The following is a 16,751-nucleotide window of genomic DNA, read 5'->3' as shown; positions in this document are numbered from 1 at the left end:
ACTTGCAGGTTGAGTTGGTAGCAATGCCAAGGCTTTGTATTACCCTTTGATCTCTTTGAGGCGTTTTGGATCCTTTATTTAAGAAAAGATGTGCTTATGTTGGAGGAGGCTCAGAAAAGGTTCACGAGAATGATTTTGGGAATGAAAGTGTTATCATATGAGGAGAATTTGAATGCTCTGGGCCTGTACTCACTGGAATTTTCAAGAAATAGGGGGGATCTCATTGAATTGTATCAAGTTTTGAAAGGCCTGGGTTGTGTGGATATAGAGAGGTGGTTTCCTGTAGTGAGAGAGTCCAGGACCAGAGTGCACAGTTCTCTGAATACCAGGGATGTTTATTTAGAATGGAGATGAGGAGGAATTTCTTTAGACAGGTGGTGGTGAATCTGTGGAATTTGTTGCCACAGGTCGACGTGGAGGCCAGGTCACTGGGTATATTTAAGAAAGATGTTGATGGTTTGTTGATTAGTTGGTGTTGAAAGAAGGCAGGAGAATGGGATTCAGCAGGGAAATGGATCAGCCATGATGAAATGGCACAGCAGACTCAACGGACTGAATGGTCTAATTCTGCTCCTATCTCTTATGGTCTCTGTCATTAACCATCTCCTTTGTCTTGCTGAGAGTAAGGAAGAGGTTCTTTGCCTGCCAACAGGCCTCGAGCTCTTCTACCTCCTCTCTGCAGTTGTCTTAATGTTGTTGGTGATGAGCCCAACCACTGTTGTGTCATTGGTGAACTTGACAATGTGATTACTCGGTGTTTGGCCATGCAGTTGCAGTGTGTGTGAGCTGAGTATACAGCAACAGGCTCAGCACACAGCCCTGGGGAGCACCTGTGTTGACTACGTCCCTGCATCGATTACTGAGGCCTTAACAACATAACCGTTAAAAACATGTACCCACTGCCCCTCATAAATTCAGTGTATGAAGCACTTCACAGGGCCACCGTCTTCTCAAAGCTGGACGTACAAAGCGCCAATCATCTGGTCAGAATTAGGGAGGGGGACGAGTGGAAGACGGCATTTAATACCCCTCTGGGCCATTTTAAATACCTGTTCATTGCATTTGGCCTCACCAATGCCCCCACTGTTTTTCAGGCCTTGATTAATGATGTGCTGAGAGACTTTATTAACCGCTTTGTGTTTGTCTATCTGGATGACATCCTAATCTTCTCCAGTAGTCTCTGGAACCACATTCATTATGTCTGTCAATTCCTACAGAGGCTGTGGGAGAACAAATTATTCCTGAAGGCTGAAAAGTGTGAATTCCACGTCCCCTCGGTCAGCTTCTCAGGTTACATCATTGAGAGTGGGTGAGTGAGAGCAGATCCCGAGAAGATCTGGGTGGTGGCGGTGTGGCCCAGACCCACGACCCGCAAACAACTCCAGCGGTTTCTGCGGTTTGCAAACTTCTGTCGCTGGTTTACCAGGGATTACAGTCGGGTGGCGGCACCCCTTACCCAACTTACCTCACCTAGAACACCTTTTCTTTCGGACTCCGAGGCTGACTTAGCATTTGCTGAATTGAAGAGGCGTTTCACATCCGCTACCATCCTCGTCGAACCGGACCCCTCCTGTCAATTCAGTGTGGAGGTCGATGCCTCCGACTCTGGGGTAGGAACGGTCCTGTCCCAACATTCAGATCCTGATCAGAAACTTCACCCCCGTGCCTCCTTTCCTCGCCAGCTGTCCTCCACGGAACGGTTACGACGTGGGGAACCGGGAGCTACTGGCAGTCAGACTGGCGTTGGAAGAATGGAGGAACTGGCTAGAGGGGGAGGAAAACCCTTTTATTGTGTGGATCGATCACAAGAACCTCGGAAATATCCAGAACGTCAAACGCCTAAACTCCCGCCAAGCCCGTTGGGCGTGAGTATTTGGCAGGTTCAGGTTTTCTCTCACCTGTCATCTGGGGTCCAAGAACAGGAAACCTGATGCGCTTTTCTGTCAATACAATTCCAAAGAAAACCTTTCCAGCCCGGAGACCATCCTCCCACCATCCTGTGTGGTGGCAGCCCTCACCTGGGAAATCGAGACCATAGTGAAAGAGGCTCAACGGGCTGAACCTGACCCTGGAAATGGACCCACCAATCACCTTTTTGTGGTTCCGTTTGATCTCAGGTTCGCCAGTGGGGGCACACGTTCGTTTCGCCTGCCATCCCAGGGGTGATCAGACATTGTCTCTCCAGAAAAGACACTTTTGGTGGCCTTCCATGGATACTAAATTCTGTTCCTTTGTCTCTGCATGTTCTATCTGTGCCCATGGAAATGCCTCCCACCGACCACCTGCTGGGTTACTTCATCGCCTACCTGTCCCTAGTCGTCCTTGGTCTCACATAGCACTGGATTTTGTCACGGGATTACCCCCTTCACATGGGAACACTGCCGTACTCACCGTGGTGGACCGTTTCTCCAAGACTGTGCACTTTGTAGCCCTCCCTAAGCTTCCTTCTGCTCAGGAGACTGCAGACCTTCTCGTCCGCCACGTCTTCCGCATTCACGGAATTCCTTCAGACATTATCTCCGACCGGGGCCCCCAATTCATTTCGCAAGTCTGGAGATCCTTTTGTCGATCCCTGGGTTCCTCAGTTAGCCTGTTGTCTGGCTTTCATCCACAGATGAACAGGCAAACGGAGCGGGTCAGCCAGGATTTGGAGGCGGTGCTACATTGCATATCAGCCAACAACCCATCTACCTGGAGCAACCACCTCACGCGGGTAGAGTACACCCACAACTCTCTGGTCAGCACCACCACCAGAAGATCTCCTTTTGATTGCTCTCTTGGTTACCAACCCCCACTGTTTCCACTCAGGAAGAGGATATTCCAGTGCCTTCTCTTCTGCCCCAAATGCAGCGATGCTGCAAGGTCTGGGAAGACACACGCACGGCCCTGCTCCACTCAGCCGACCACAATCGGAGGATTGTCGATCGCCATCGGACTCCTGCACCCGAGTATCGACCTGAGCAGGAGGTGTGGCTCTCATCTAAAGACATTCCTCTCAAGAATGAGCCCAAGAAGCTCACCCCTCGCATTCTGGGACATTTTGAGATCAAGAGTATTATCAACCCCACGTGGTTTAACTCAAACTGCCTAAATCTATGCACATCCATTCTACATTTCATGTTTCCCAATTAAAACCGGTTTCTGTCAGCCCCTTGTGCCCTCCGACTGAACCCTTTCCACCCGCCCGGACCATCAACGACCACCCGACATACACCGTCTGGCGGTTACTGGATGTGCGCCGTCAGGACAGGGGCCTCCAGTACCTGGTCGACTGGGAGGGATATGGCTCCGAGGAACGTTCCTGGATTCCCCGTTCCTTCATCCTGGACCCTTCCCTCATCTGTGACTTCCATCGGGACCATCCAGACAAGCCTGGGGTGTCGCCTGGAGGCTCCTGTTGAGGGGGAGGGTACTGTCATGGTCCCACCTGGCTGTTTCCCATCTCGCTCCTATCTCCTTGATTATTGCCTTAATTCCAGTTGTTAGATTCCCAATTGTTGCTTGTTCACTTAAATACAACACATCTGGTTTCCTCCAGAGACTGCAGGATAAGAACTCTGGTGTCACAACCACGGGTCGCCAGTTCATTGGTCTATTCCCGTGTGATAACTTCATTTCCCCATCGCTTAGAAATGTTTGTTCTAAGTTCAGCTCTAGTTTCAAGTTACTCCATGAAAACCCCGTCTCTGTGTCAAGGCTCCATATCACAGCTCTGGGTCAATACTCCCCTGGTTATCTGTTCCACGTTCACGACTGTGCAAGCACCGCTCAACCCTGTCTCCGTGTCTGTGTCCTGCACTTGGGTTCACCCCCCGTCACTCCTTGTAACAAAGGGGCTGTGTTAGTGGTTAAAACATCATTGGGACACCCATATCTTTCACTGTTGGAGATGCCACGCATTCTCATATTTCAGTGACTCAACTTCACTAAATGATTTCAACTGCAGTGGTGCTGCAGTTGTTAAGGAAAATAAAACAACTGGAAAAGCATTGTGTGTCCTGTCAGCACAGTCCTTGCAGCACCAACAACACTATGTGTGAATATCCCACCAGTAGCATGGTCTATGGTGTCAGCATCTCCTCTGCAGCACCAACTGGACATTGACTGCTCCGTGTATGCAAGTATCCAAACCCCATGGTTGAAGTACAAGCAGGAAGATTGGCAAGCTGTAATTGGAGGATCCGTTGGCCACGTGGATTCGAGGGGTGGGGTATGTGAGCTATTGGAGCTGCAAATTTGAATCCCAATAGTCGGCACTGAAGTGTGGCCTGGTCAAGGTTGTCACTGGAGGTTGGGGTTGATGTGTACAACAGCTGGGTGAGGAGGAGACGAGGGAGACTGCAGATGCTGGAATCTGGTGGAACAAGCAATCCGCTGGATAAACTCAGCTGCTTGAGTAGTATTTGTGGCTGGAGGAATATGGAACAGGCATAGAGTATATATGGATAATCTGAGCTGTGATGGGCAGGTAGGAGATGCATGATGGAGGGGAGTGGTGGGTGGGGGAAGGTGGCAATAGGAGCGTAAAGAGTGGGTCAGGCAACTTCTGTGGAGAGAGAAAATGGGTTTCCATTACAATTTAGTGAATGTTCTTCATTGGAGCAGGAGAGTTCTGTCACAAACTGGAGTGGCTGGTTATCTGAGATCATGGTGACATCTCTCAGACCCAGCGACTGTAATGTGTCTCATAGGGAGATGTGTCCTTCCTCAAGCATCACCCTGAGTTGTCAAAGTGCAGATGATCAGAGTGTGGTTTTGAATTTGTGACATAGAACATAGAACAATAAAGCACAGTACAGGTCCTTCAGCCCACAATGTCGTGCCGACCCTTAAACCCTGCCTCCCAGTAACCCTCCACCTTAAATTCCTCCATATATCTGAAATCTGTTTGAATAAAGAATTCTTGAACGCAGTTTCTAGGTTTGTGTTTTCCCCAGTGTAGAGGAGGCCACATTATCAGCAGGAGATCAACTACAGTAATTCAGAGATGTACAAATAAATCAGTTTCTCATTTGAAAGAAGGTTTTGTATCTCTGGGAGTTAGGACGGGAACAACTGGGGGTCAGAGGAACACATCCAAATATTGAGCCTTCAGTTAAACTGGCTGCTGTAACAGTAACTGACAATCTCTGGTTGTCAATGTAACAGTCAGGCACAGAGAGGCTGCTGGACAATGTGGGTGAATCAGTGCACAGGAGGATTCCACTGTTCCAGGAGTTCCTGAAACTACAGGGGCTCTTCAGATGAATATGTCACAAGGAAAGGGCAGGGTTTTCATTCATCAGTTAGTATCTTACTGATAGGACGTTTTATACAATCCCTGCTTTCTCTCACTGTCTTTCTCTGTCAATGTTTCATTACCTTGCAATAATTTGCATTTATAGGTTGTCTTCCATAGAGCTTTGATCTGAGCTCTTGTTCATTGGACTCTGATTTTGTTATTTTACAGTTGTTTTGGCTTGATCATTGACATCCACGAGTTGGCATATTTGGTGAAGTATATGGTCTATTCACTGACACTGCATTTCATTCCCTCCAGCACTGATGTACAATGTATATTGTCTGTGCAGTGCTTGCAAAAGGTTTTACTTCTGACTTACAACATGAGCAGGTTTTCTTTACTCTGGTAATTTCTTTCTGTCTGTTGTAACCCTAGCACGGACTGTCCTCATTCAGGTATTCGACAGTTTCTTCCATTGATGCTGCTCAGCCTGCCAGTAGATTGTGTGTGGTTGAGGATTCCAGCATCAGTGGACTCTTGTGTCTGGATTGAAGTCAATTTGATCAGAAGTATTTGTTACCTTGCAGTGATAAACTGTAACCACTGGGAGTCAGAGGAACATCTCCAAATATTCAGGCTTCAGTCACACTGACTATTGTAATACTATCCAACCTCCACTAGGTGTCAGTGTAACAGTCAGACAGAGAAGATGGAGACGGACAAAAAAGCTGGATGAACTCAGCAGGTCGGGCAGCATCTGACATCTAACATCCGAACGGATGCTGCCCGACCTGCTGAGTTCATCCAGCTTTTTAGTACGTCTTGATTTGACCACAGCATCTGCAGTGCACTGTGTGTTTAGAGAAGATGGAGAAGCGGGTGAAACAGTGCACAGGAGGATTCCAGAGCGTCAGGAGTTCCTGAGTTTGCAGGATCTCTTCAGCTGAATATGTCACATTGAAATGTGTTTCCCTCCACATCCCAAATACATGCGTAACTACAGTCAAGTTGGCACAAGTGAATAACGGTGCCTCGGGTGATATGGTCCATGAAACCATTTCTTTCACTTCTTTTACATCTTTCTTTTAAATGTGGTTCTGGTATTGTAACGGTGAGCTACAGTTTGATTTGATGTGGGCCAATTGACTGATCTGGCGCTTTGCTTTCTGTAAAATCAAACCAGTCAGCTTGACAACATATTGTGGGAACTTTTCCTGTCCGTAGCCCTCTTTATCTTGTGTATCTCCATAAGATCACCCTCAGTCTCCAACAAGTCAGAGTGTTTCACCAGAGCTGTGGAAGTTAGAGATTGTTAAAGATTTAATAAACAAGTACAGTAGCAGGAAAAAGTCCTATCCCACTGTTATGTTGACACTCCACAGTGACTGATTCCAAGATATTAATTATGTTCTGTAATTTGTCTATTCACTCCAAGGAATGTCCTATTCCAGACAACTTGTCCTTTCAACTCAAGTCATGGCAACATCCTTGTAAATCTTTTCTGCACTCTTTTCAGATTAATTATATCTTTTCACCAGGAGGATGAATAAAATTGGAACACAATACTCCAAATGTAATCTCACCAGCGCCTTCTACAATCACACCATGTGTTACCAACTTCATACATAATGTTCTAACTGACGAAGGCCAGCATACCAAAGCACTTCTTCACCACCCTGTCTTCCAGTGACTCCACTTTCAGCAAACCATGTACTTGAACTCCAAAGTCCCTCTGTTCCATAACACCCTCCCAGGCCTTGTCGTACACTGTGAAAGTCCTATCTTGGTTTAACTTTCCAAAGATTCACACCTTGCACTTCCCTGAATAGAAATCCGTTTGCCATTTTTCAGTCCACTGATTCACCTAAACAAAACCTCACTGTAATTTTGATAACCTACTTCGCTCTTCACTTTACTACTTACTTTATGGTGAGCTGCAATCAGTGTGAGAGCTCGTTCATTGGTGATCTAGCATAAAGTTTGAAAAGAGTTCAGGTGCTTTTGGGACATTTTGGGGGGCTGTATTCATAGCGATCTGTTAGGCACTCGGGAGTGAGGTGTAAGCGGTGCAGCCATTGTGTGAGTGGACAGTGTTAGAGTGCTCTGGCTTTAGCTCAACAGGCATCCTTGAAATCAAGCTTGGGGAAGCACAGGTGAATGTTCTAAGTTCTAAGTTTTTTTGTAATGTTAGTACATAGACTGTTACGCTAAGAATGGGTCCAGAGTTACTGATATGTTCCTTGTATGAGATTTGGGAACTTTTGAAGATGTCCAAACTTGACAGAACTTGGGACTAACAGGTGGCCTGGAGAACCATTCTCAGGAATCTCTCCTTGCACCTGGGCATTGCGATCGAGCACGTCAACCAAGGAGACAAGGCATCTGGTTTCTGGATTGTTGACCCTGGTCGACAGGTCAGGATGAAATTGAAGTGGTTGAAGAAAAGAGACCACCTGACCTGTCTGGAATTCAGTCTCTTGGTCCCCTCGAGCCAGTGACTTCATTCCTCCAGAGGCAACTTGACCGTGAGCAGTTCTCTGTTACCGATGTCATACCGATACCGATGGCGGCTATCCTCTGCTGGGGACAGCCGTCTGGAGTAGAATGCACATGGGTTAATTTAATTTCATTGTCTGAAAGTGTTCGTTGAGACAACACTGCACTCACTTGAATGTCTGAGGCGTCCACTTCCATGAGGAAGGGAAGGTCCGGGTTAGGTGAATCCAAAATGGGAGCTGTCATGAGCTCTGCAAAAGCAGCCTTCGCTTCAGTGGTCCAAACAAAAGGGCCCATGGATTTTTTAGTCAGACCTGTCAGTGGAGCCGCCACTGAGCTGAAGTTCCTAATGAACTTCCAGTAAAAGTTGGCAAACCCCAGGAACTGTTGGACTGGTTTCACATTGGATGGTTGTGGTCAGTCTCTGACTGCCTGGGTCTCAGTTGGGCCCATCTCGAAATTGCCATGAGAGATGATAAAACTCAAAAATGAAACAGTGGTCAAATTCGGAAATTTCCAGCCTAGCTTTACATAAAGTCCATGGTCTAGAAGCCTCTTTAAAACACCCCCGATGTGAGTGATGTGCTCCTCCATGCACTTTGAGAAGATTTGGATATAATCCAAGTAGACAAAGAAATACTTATGGAGAGCATCCTGGAGCACATCATTTATAAAGGCCTGGAAAACTGATGCAGCGATCGCGAGGCTGAAGGGCATGACCAGGAACGCAGTGCCTCGTTGCTGTGTTGAATGCAGTTTTCCACTCGTTGCCCTCCTTTCTGCAGACCAGATTGTATGCACTCCGCAGGTCTAGCTTTGAAAAAGCTCTTGCCCCTTGCAGAATCTCGAAGGCAATGTTCATGAGTGAAGGGGTGATGGTTTTTGGCTGTTTTCAATTTAGCTCCCTGTAATCAATGCATGGCTGCAGGCTTCCACCTCTTTTTCTGTACAAAGCAGAAACCCACACAGGCTGATGAGGTGGAGGATTGAATTAATCCCATGGCAAGAGCCTCTTTTATGTACTCTTCAACGGTGCTTCTCTTCTGGTCTGAGTGCACATACAATCAACCCCACTGAGGACAAGTACCGGGCAGTCGATCGATAGCACAGTCATCGGAACAGTGCGATGGAAAAGTCGAGGCCTTTCCCTTCCTGAATATCTCTTCCAAATCCTTGTCAAAGGAAGAGATTTCGACCAGTTCGGGTGTTGCAATTTCCTCCGAATTTTCCTTTGAGGATGACTCCTGAGGCTCCTTTGGTGAGTGTGGTGATTGAACAGACCTCGGAGTCTCCTTCATATGTTTATTAGACTCTTTTGTTAAAACAGTGGCTTAACAAATGGTCCTTGCACCCCCAGGACTCAGTTCCAAGGGTCTGCATTCAGGAGTCTTTACTTTAGTTGGGACCTCGTGGCAGGATCCTTTTGGCTTAGCTGCAAGGTTCCAGACACCTTGGTTTGCTCCAGAAGCAGAGATCCCCGCTCTCTAGTTCTAGCAAACCCCCAACTAGACGAGGTTGAGTCTTGCACAGTCCCGTTGGCCAGAACCATCTTAAGATCAGGCCTGAGTCTCCAGATGGCCTCAGGTTATCCCGAACTGGAGTCTTCCCCTTCATCGGTTGTTGGTCTCAGTCGAGTCTGGGGGTTTGGAACACCACGCAGAAAACATACCCTCTTGTAATGACTGGACCAAGCAATCATCCTCCCTCCCTTCCAGTTCATAGAAGGGTTATGCTGGGACAGCAAAGGGTGCCGAGGATCAGTGGTATGAGAGGTGAATCAGTGATACAGAAACTAATGTCCTCCACATGATCCTCAATCCTCATCCGTAAAACCAGTGTCTACTGCTGGATCTGCCCAGAGCCTAGCGGGTGGCCATCCAGGACAGGTGCGGGCATGGACTGGCTCAGCAACTGCAGTGGTAGTTGAGCTGACAGGCGGTCCCCAAATCCAGGAAATTACCATCTGCCCCAGCGTCCACAAAGACATTCACCTCTCTTCGGTTTTTACCCCAGGAGATCAATGCCTTCAGTGTGACACCAGAATCCCTGGGGTTGGGAGTAGTGGCTGCTGCCATCACAGTTCTCCCGACACTGGACAGTCTCAGCAGTTCTCCGGACAGCTGCAGCTTCGGACATTCGGTCAGCCGGTGCCCTGCTTCCCCACAGTAAAAGCAGCCACCTGAGCGACTCTGGCTTCCACCTTGTGAGAGTTGCCACATGGCGACCTGGATCTCCAGGCTCTGTCTGGAAATCCTCTCGCTCTGGCTAGACCCAGCAGATGAGAGACTCTGATACCCCACTGGGTCCGTGTTAGGCTCAATCATACTGTGATGGGAGACCGAGGCGAGGATGGTTACGACTCAAATGCTGGAGTATCTGAGGCTGGAATCCAGACACGATGTGAGACTGAAATGAGAACAGAATACTAAACTAAACATGAGATGATAATCCAAGTAGAGCTGAGAATCCCTGTAAGCCGACACGGTTGGGTGTGTATTGTAACACACAAAGTATATGGAATAAGTTAAATGATCTTGTCCTGCAGTTCGAGACCAGCAGGCATGACCTTGTGGGCATCACTGAGTCATGGCTACAAGAAGATCATAGCTGGGAGCTTAACATCCAAGGATACACATTGTATCATAAGGACAGGCAGGTAGGCAGAGGTGTGGGGTGGCTCCATTTGTATAAAATGAAATCAAATTCTGAGAAATGGGTGACTTGGATCAGAAGATGTAGAATCCTTGTGGGTAGTTTTCAGAAACTGAAGGGGTAGAAAGACCCTGCTGGGAGTTGTATACAGGCCTCTGAACAGTAGCCAGGATATGGGCTACAAATTACAATGGGAGATAGAAGACATGAATCAGAAGGGCAATGTCACGATAGTCAGGGGGATTTCAGTGTACAGGTACATCGGGAAAATCAGGTTGGTGCTGGATCGCGACTGAAAGTTTGTAGAATCCATACAAGCTGGCTTTTTAGAGCAGCTTGTGGCTGAGCCACTTGGGGAAAGATTATTCTGGATTGGCTGTTGTATAAAGAACTAGATCTGATTCAGGAGCTAAAGGTAAAGGAACCTTTAGGAGACACAATCATAATATGATAGACTTCATCCTGCAATCTGAGAGGGAGAAGCTAAAGTCAGATGTATCAGTATTACAGTGGAGTAAAGAGAATTGCAGAGGCATGAGAGAGGAACTGGCCAAAGTTGATTGGAAGGGTACACCATCAGGTGGAATATGCTCTACAATCAAATCCTTGTGGTGTAAAAATGTTGCAATGCTGTTTCAGTTCCGCTCACCAGACCTGGAACATCTTGTGATCAAGGGTCATTCATTTTATCTGCCATGGGAGACTTCACCAATCATCTTAGTAGTGGTGTACATTCCGCTTCAGGCCAGTGTAAAACAGACTCTGTATGAACTGCGCGATGTAATAACAGGCATGAAACAGCACATCCCAATGCCTTCCCCAAGGGAAGCCCAAGAGGGCGTCGGAAGAGCTTCCCAGCTGGATGGATACAAGGCTACCAACCCAGCGCAATGGACAAACGACAACAAGTACACAGTGCATCTGTGGCAAAATGTGTAAGAATCAGAGAGTCTTGAAAATCCACTGGTCAAGGATGAAGTGTAATGAGCAACAGAGAGCACCACAATGCACAGATTCCCAATCTGGGGAGACAGAGGAGGGGCAGGGTCAGGAAGCACCCCACAGTACCCAGAGCCTCCGCATGGTGCAAGCTGTTCTTCCTAACATCACATCTCAGACCGTGCGGATCAGATGGCCCAAAGCCTGCCAGACAGCAGAGTGGCAAAGATTTGATGAGGACGTAGATCTAGTGTTGGGAACAGTGGCCAAAGGTGGTGTATAGAGGAGATTGCAGATAATGACAACAGTGATCATAACTGCGGCAGCAGAAAGATTTGGTACTGAGGAAGAGAAGCGGGCTAAACAACCATATGTTAAAAACAACAGAGCCACCAAAATCAACAACATCTGGAAAGAACTCAAACAACAACATAAACTGGCAAACCATGAGGAAAGGGCACCACTGGAAGAACTGCGTGTGGTGCTGAGGAAAAGGCTGATAACTCTGAGAAGAGTGGAGCAACATCAGAGACGCAGGAGAGAAAGAGCACAGAAAAGATCTGCGTTTATCAATAACCCATTTCAGTACACCAAACAGCTGCTGTGACAGAAGTGAAGAGGAAAGCTGTCCTGCACAAAGGAACAGATGGACCACCATCTTCGAAGCATCTTCAGTAACCCAGACAGAGAAGTTGAACTGGGGGACTGTGATGCCCTCATTGCCCCCGCAGAACCAACAGAGGCTTTCGACCTTCAAGAGCCTATCTTCATGGAGGTTCAGCAAGTAGTCAAGAAAGCCAGAGCTAGCTCAGCGCCTGGTCCGAGTGGCACCACTACAACATCTACAAACGCTGCCCCAGGCCTCTCTGGTGGCTGCAGAGAATCCTCAAGGTCATCTGGAAGAGAGGCAAAGTGCCCAAGCAATGGAAGTATGCAAACAGAGTGTGGATTCCAAAAGAAGAGAACTCTGAGAACATCAGCCAGTTTAGGATAATATCCTTGCCGAGTGTTGAAGGGAAGATCTTCTTCAGTGTGGTGACAAAGCACCTGACAGAGCACTTCCTGAGGAACAATTACATCGACACCTCCGTTCAGAAGGGTGGCGTTCCAAGGGTACCAGGCTGCTTGGAGCACACTGGAGTCATCACACAGCTCCTGAGAGAGGCCAGAGAGAATAAGGGTGTCTTAGTGGTTTTGTGGTTAGATTTGGCCAGTGCCTATGGATCAATCGCCCACGAGGCTGTTGAAGACGCTCTGAAGAGGCACCATGTTCCTGAAGGAATCAGAGGCCTCCTTATGGACTACAACGAGTTCCACCTGAGAGTCAACAGGTCCAATAACATCAGACTGGTGTGGGCTGGAGACTGGTATCATCACAGGCTGCACCATCTCACTCATCCTTTTTGCCCTGGCAATGAATATGCTGGTAAAATGTGCAGAGCCAGAGTGTCACAGCCTGAAATCAAGATCTGGGACCAGCCAACCACCGATACGAGCCTTCATGGATGATCTGACTATCACTACGGAGTTGGTGCCTGGTGCTCGGTGGATTCCTAAGGGGCTGGAAAGTTTCATGAGGTGGACAAGGATGTGCTTTAAGCCTGCAAAATCAAGATCTATAGTGCTGAAGAAGGGGAGAGTACAGGAGAAATCTTGTTTCTCTATTGAGGACATTCCAATTCCTACCATCACAGAAAACCCTGTAAAAAGTCTTGGGAAGATGTTTGATGCAACACTCAGAGATAAGGCGGCAATAAGAAACACCTGTGGGGAGATTGAACAATGGTTGCAAGAGGTTGACAGGACTGGCCTTCCAGGGCGGTTTAAGGCATGGATTTACCAGCACGGTATACTACCAAGAATCCTCTGGCCACTGCTTCTCTGAGTTTCCAATTTCCACTGTTGCTGAATTAGAGAGGGTAGTCAGCCGGTTCCTGCGAAGATGGCTGGGTTACCAAGAAACATCAGCATCATTGCTCTGTATGGGAATAACTGCAAACTGAGGCTCTCTCTGAAATCCATCGAGGAGGAGTTCAAGGTTTTGCGAGCAAGAGGGGTGCTGCAGTTCTGGGAATCTTCAGGGGAAAGAGGGACGAGAACTGGTGCAGAATGAAGTAAGGGCAGCTGTGGAGGAGGAGAGGACCAGCAGAGCAGTGGCAATGAAACAGCAAGGAGCCTGGACCAAATGGGAGCAGGCGATCGAGCGAAAGATCACGTGGAACGATGGAAGGTGGATCCACACCGCATCAAGTTCCTTATCCAGGCTGTTTATGACATCCCTCCAAGCCCATCAAACCTGCACTACTGGGGGAATGACCAGCTTGCCCCCTCTGTGAGAAGACCGGTACGCTAGAGCATATTCTGAGCTGCTGCCCCAGAGCTCTTGCCGATGACCATTATTGAAGGCAGCATGACCGGGTCCTCCGGACAATTGCTGAGACAATCTGCAGGACCCTTAACATCTGCCGGAAAACAATTCGGTCAAGAATACCATCTGCTTTGTCTAAGAGGGGGAAACCAACAGAACACCAGAAAGCAACCGGGTTGCTCTTCACTGCGCAGGACTGGAAGCTAAAAGCAGACCTGGGAAAACAGCTGCAATTTCCTCCCCACATCATAGAGACTACATTGCGGCCCGACATTGTGTTGTGGTCGAACTCTTCGAAGCACGTTCTTATGCTGGAGCTTACTGTGCCGTGGGAAGAACACATGGAGGAGGCCGACAAACGGAAAAGAGCCAAGTATGAAGAACAACTGCCAAAGAAGAGGCTGGAGAGCAAAGTGTCGGCCCGTGGAGGTCGGGTGTCATGGCTTTGCAGGCTCTGCACTTGGAATCACGGGAGAGAGAAGAAGGAGAGCCGTTTCTACCACCAGAGATGCAGCAGAGAAAGTGTCAAGATGGCTCTGGATAAAGAGGGCAGATCCGTGGGTTGCTGCTAGGGCACAGGCCGGGGTCTGATCAACCCCAGTCGGGTCGCCTGGACAAGGATGTATGATGTTGAAAGACCCAAAACACTTGACGACCACAGGTAATATCACTGATGATGTGCCCTAGCTTAGCATCATGCAGATGTTTGTATAAGAACCAAGAAATCACATATAGTACCAGAGGTCCAATGTTATACAACCATCAGGCGCTTACCGTGCTATCCCACGTCCACATGTTGGAAAGTCTGATCACCTGGATGTACTTCCACTCCCTGAGTATAGGCCTGTGTACCTCTGCCATCTGATATCTGAATGAAAAATGAACCCTTGAATACTACCTCACTACTGATTTATTTTTCCATTTGCACTACTTACGTAATTTAGTTACTTAATAAAGATATACATCTCCTGTAATTCAGTTTTTTCACTATTATATATTGCATTGTACTGTTGCTGCTGCAGAGACAACAGAGTTCATGACATATGCCTGTGATATTAACCCTGATTCTGATAGATCAGGAAAATATGCCGGAATGCTGGCTGTTTGAAAGGCTGATTAGGGAAAGTTTAAAGAAATAAGTGATCAGGAATGACAGAATATTGAAATCAATCAGGATGTGGATCTTTTATGTGACAAGATTGTGGAAGGGATAATGACAGCAGCAACAATAAGTATCCTGAGGAAATGGAATAGAGCTGAAAGGAAAATGGTGCAATGGTGGAGAAAAGACTGTGGGGAAGCAATAAGACATCGTATTAGAGCATTCAGAATGGAATAGAGGACACACGATTTTCCAAAATTATTTCAGTACTAAAAATGTAAGCGAGGTCAGCGGGAGACGCTCATGGAGTGAATACTGTTTCAGATCCGCTCCATAACCTTTACTTTTTTTAACCTTTGATCACCCTTATTCAACTTATTGTTACCTACACCAAAAGATTCTTGCTACTTTCTCGGGCTTATCGTTAAGATTTTATTGTGAATTCTTGAAGATATGCAAACAGAAATGGCTCTTAGATCCAAAGGATGAGAACCGGGGCGTAACCTGAACGGTAATGGAAAGAAGCAAGCTCAACCGCAACGCACTGAGTTAACTTATGAAATGTTTATGGAGGTTTTGGATAGAAAATTTGAGGAACAACATCAAGTTTTTAAACAAGATATAAAGGCTTTTCAAGATTATATGGTTAAGACGGATTCAGTAATTAACCAGCAGCAAGCTCTTATCACGTCTCTGCAAGAAGAAGCTCGGAAACGAGATTTGACAATTGAAAAATTGCAACAGGATTTAATTTCGACCATTAAACTGGTGGAAACACTTAAAACCAAGAGTGTCGATTTGGAGAATTGGTCCAGAAGAGAGAACCTACGCATACTTGGTCTCCCAGACGGCATAGAAAAAGGCGATCCTTCGAAATATTTTGCTCAATTTTTAAAAGATGCGTTTCCGTCGGTTTTTCCAGAGAACCCCCCGTTACTTGACCGAGCACATAGAATTTGGAGTCGTTCATCGAGTGCTTCAGCTAAACCCCCGGTGGTAATTGTCCGGTTTCACTATGTACACGACAAAGAACAACTCATTCGTGAGGCTCGGAGGGCTGGGATGATTAAATTTCAAAATTACTATTTCCGTTTGGTGGAAGATTTTAGTCCTGAAGTTATGAAAAAAAGGCTTCTTTTTAAACCTCTGATGTCTGAATGTTATGAGAAAAATCTAAAACCTGCGCTCTTATACCCGGCGAAGCTTAGAATCTCTCCGTGGAATGCTCCACGCCAGGTTTTCCTTTCTACTTTTGAAGCGAAAAAGTATTTGGAGGAGAACTTCCCTACTGCTATAGACACTACTCTCTAATAAATGAGTGATTCTGATCGTGTAAGATGGTTTTCAATTCCTCAAACCAGGGTTAGTCTCTGGCTATTGGTGTAGGTTTATCCTATACTTCATATTTAAGTTAAAGTGTGCTTTCGTTATATTAATCGCTCTGTCTTATACACTTTAACCACTATACTATATTTTTGACTATTATTTTTGTTCCCTTGAAGGTATTTTTTAACCTTTCTAAGGGAATTTTTTTTTTATTATCAAGATGGTGGTTTTTTGCAAAATATTCTTGGTTTTGTTTAAGATGGCGTTATTGTTTCTTTTTTCGTCTTCTTCCTATAATGCATCGCTTATCATAGTTTAAATACTTCTTGATTTGTTTGGGTTATAACCCGATTTATAAACTTTTAGTGATTATATTCTTTTTTTTTACAACTAAGCATATTAAGAAGCGTAGATTTTAGTATTGTGATCATAATTTTTAAAGTTGGGGTGGTTTTTTTAATATATCCTTTAAATACGGAGTGGTCTGCCGCTGATATGGGGGTAGAATTAGTCTCATTTTTTTCCTTTTTCTAGCCATATTTTGGCTTTTTTACCTTTTTCTTGTGGGGGTGGGGTTGGTCTGTTTTCCTTTTTTATTTTTCTTTTATCAGTTTGTTTTAGTTTTTTCACTTGGGCTGTTCTTGAAC

This window comes from Hemitrygon akajei, chromosome 25 (genome assembly GCF_048418815.1).
Source record: "Hemitrygon akajei chromosome 25, sHemAka1.3, whole genome shotgun sequence".
NCBI lineage: Eukaryota > Metazoa > Chordata > Chondrichthyes > Myliobatiformes > Dasyatidae > Hemitrygon > Hemitrygon akajei.
This window is presented reverse-complemented; position numbering follows the sequence as displayed.